Genomic DNA, 3660 nt, shown 5'->3' with positions numbered 1-3660 from the left:
CCCAAGGCTAATCATCTTTATGAACTTTTCTAGGATTTTTTTTGAAGTTGTGAAAGGAAAATTATGATCATATTTATTAGCAAAAAGTTGTCTGATATAATAGTGAAAACCAGCAATTACTGAGAGCTTACTGTGAACCATACTCTGTAATAAGCACATTACATAAATTACCACATTTAATTTTTTTAAAACAGTACCTGGTAGATACTATCCTTACCTCCATTTACAGATGAAGATAGGGAGACACAGAGAATTTAAATAAATCACCTCAGGTGATTGGAATACAAACCTAGATAGTATGATTCCATAGTCAGACCACTCTTCTTGGTGTCCTGGGTGAGAAATGTCATAGAAGTCAACTTCTGACTTTAAATGAGTGACCATTCTTGATGGCTGTTTCTAGAGAAGGAGAAGAGTGATGGTGTCCAGTGCTCTTTCACTTTACAGCTAGTATTAACTAATTGGCTCCAAAGCCTATTTGTCTATCTGTTTGCCTACTACCCACTCCATGACTTTTAATACTTATTACTATTCTGGTCCTTGTTACTTGATTCAGATCTTCCTCCTTACATCAAAGATTCATTGAATCTTGTCCCTGACCTTAAAGAGACCAGAAACCCTTCCACAAGGGCTATCTTCTCTTTCCTTTTCCCTCACCCTCCCCTAGCCCAACATTCTTTGCTTACCATTCTGAGTTTCAGTGTTTCCTAAGTACTCCCCACTATATAAAATGCAAATGAGGCTAGGAACTCATCTCCTCCTCCAGCACAGGGCTAGGTAGGTGGCTATTATGCTTCTAATACAATTTCTTACGGCACAGGGCTGGGTGGCTTGTATACTTCCATACACAATTTCTGTTGGCAGATATTCTAAGCTGTGACAACTCTTTCTTTAAAGGAGAATTTTTATTGATTTTTTTTTTTTTTTGGTGTCATGCATTTAAAATGTCATCAACAACCTTCCATCTAGTCTTCCCTAATATATTTTGTCATTAAAAACATTTCAGCCTTTTTCTTTTCCTCTAGCAAACCACAATTTCTTTTCTCTTCTATTGATTATTAGTAGGTTCTTTTTGTTTTAATGATACTGTCATCCTTTTATGGCCATTAGAGCACTCATTGTAAATGGTTGTTTATTTCTACTTACTTCACAAACAAACAAATAGAACATATATTAGTTGGTCATTGACCTACTTCATTCTGAAATGTACAGTCTCTTCTGTGGAACAGATATAAAAGTCTTTCGATGACTCAAAGACTCAAAGAGAAATTTCTCAGTGGTTCTGATCATATTTTTATTTTGCTAACAATCTTAATATGACTTCTGCTTTCTCTGTTTTTGAACTATGTTTTATGTCTTATCTAAATGTGTTCAGCAATAACAGTTCATTTGCCTGTTAAAAAGTTCACAAGTGCTACAAAAAGGTACAACTTTGGAAAGCATAGTATAATTATTAGAATTGAAATTTGTCCTTTCTTTAGCATTAGAGATGAAATTGCTTTTTAAATTTTTTCATGGCAATACTAACTAATATTCATTACTTATGTGTAAGTGAGAGTCAAATGCTAGAACTGAGGCGCTTTGTAAGACATGTATTTGGAGGAACAAGGTGTATTATGTTGAAAAACAGATTCCTGGAGAACCTTATTGTCTTGAGAAAGTGATTTTGAACTTTATTTTTGTGTGTTAAAGGACAGAACTAGTGACAGTTATATCAAGGATATTGAAGAATGATTTGAGAAATCAATATAAATTAGACAAAGAATGTTTAAATAAATTTCATTTCATTTAAAAGTGAAAATTGGCTTATTTTTGGTAGTAACCAGTTTAAACGTTTGAGTATAATCTGTATAAATGCACAACAGAAACTAGACAAAGGTAATTCCTTAGTGGGGGGCTGGAATAAAAGATCTTGATATTGATTCCTACTGTATTATTCATGGAATGTTTTATAATTTTATGAAGACATGATATGAACTAATTAGAATCAGTGATCAAAATTTGCAAAAGTTTGAATTATATCTAAAGCTGTTTCATTTCTATTGGATGTTTTGAATAGTTATAGTAGAAAGATTTTTAAAGAGATTGTCAGGTATGTAATCAGTACATATTGTCTGTTGTTGTTAATTTTACATTTTTCTATGTTTATAGCCTTTTCCATAAAGATGAGCTCTAGATACATATTCATGAGACAATTTTTTAAAACATTGATAAAAGCAATTATAAAGATTGATAAAAGTACTAATAACTATCATTAAAATTAAAATATGACAGCAAAACTTTTTATTTCTATTTTTTCTTCTTTTTCACATATATCAGGGAAAAAAATCTCAATGTCAATAATTCCCAGAACTTTCAGTTGAATACCTTCAAAAATACTAGCTGAGTAAAACACTTCTTGATTTTTGCAAGAGCAATTATTATAATTCTTCTCCAAAGGATAGACTCTGGGTTTAGAAGAATAAAACTCTTTGTAAATGTATATGCACGTATTTTTTATGCACGAATGTTTTTGTGTTAGACATTATACTATAAATTTGCATGTGTATTTTTTACATTGAGCAGAGTAAAAGAATATAAGAAATGTATAAGTGTAGTTGACTACCAAATCTTCTTTTATTTAAGGATATACTATTTAAGGTGATTTTTATTTTATTTTGTTTTATTTATTTATTTATTTTTGCAGTTTTTGGCTGGGGCTGGGTTTGAACCCACCACCTCCAGCATATGGGGCCAGCACCCTACTCCTTGAGCTACACGTACCACCCTAAGTTGATTTTTAATATGTGTGTAAAGTGGTTGTAATCAACTCAGTCACACTTCCAACAAACATTTGTTTGGCACTTTGCCAAACATGAAAAAATGCTGTTAGGCCCACTTCTTACCCAAAGTCGCATAGAACCTCGTGGAAGGAAGGAAACAGAAATATAAAGACTCTACCTGATTTCTTCATTTTTAGTACCTACCACACATTCACAGATGGTTTAATATGTGTATACTTCGTTTGCATTTGTCTATTGTAATCATACCCAGTAATTAATTGAACCAACTTGCTAAAATAGATGTTTAAGAAATATTATTGATTAAATGAGGAAATTATAAAAATGATATTTTTGCTTGTATTTAGCAAAACTGATAAAGAACATTATAAATTCACACTAAATAAAGATATAGTTTTGGGAATCTATAGTTATAGATTTAGAGATGGGGTCTTACTGTAGCTCAGACTGGTCTGCAGCTTGTGAGCTCAGGCAGTCTGCTCCCCTCCACCTCCCAGAGTGCTAGGATTATAGGCATGAGCCGCCGTACCCAGCCTGTTAATCAAGTATTTTTTCATAATAAAAATGATCAAAATGTGTATGTTGATCTAGGTCAGTGGTTCTCAACCTTCTTAAATGCTGTGACACTTTAATACAGTTCCTCGCTTGTGGTGATGCTCACACATAAGGAGCAGTGCCTTGGTCCCTAAGGCCACCGGAAATACGTGTTTTCTGATGGTTTTAGGCCACCCCTGTGAAAGGGGAAAGGGTTTTTGGACCCCGAAAGCGGTCACGACGCACAGATTAAAAACCGCTAATCTAAGTGTTGGAACTAGAAATGACTATAGAGAATACATTTCCGTATTTAAAAAATTTTAAAACAGAGCCGTGTGAAAGTGAA

The sequence above is a fragment of the Otolemur garnettii genome, unplaced genomic scaffold, assembly GCF_000181295.1.
Source record: "Otolemur garnettii isolate 467f Iridium unplaced genomic scaffold, OtoGar3 scaffold00183, whole genome shotgun sequence".
Lineage (NCBI taxonomy): Eukaryota > Metazoa > Chordata > Mammalia > Primates > Galagidae > Otolemur > Otolemur garnettii.
The sequence above is the reverse complement of the archived record's forward strand: the minus strand, read 5'-3'. Positions refer to the sequence as shown.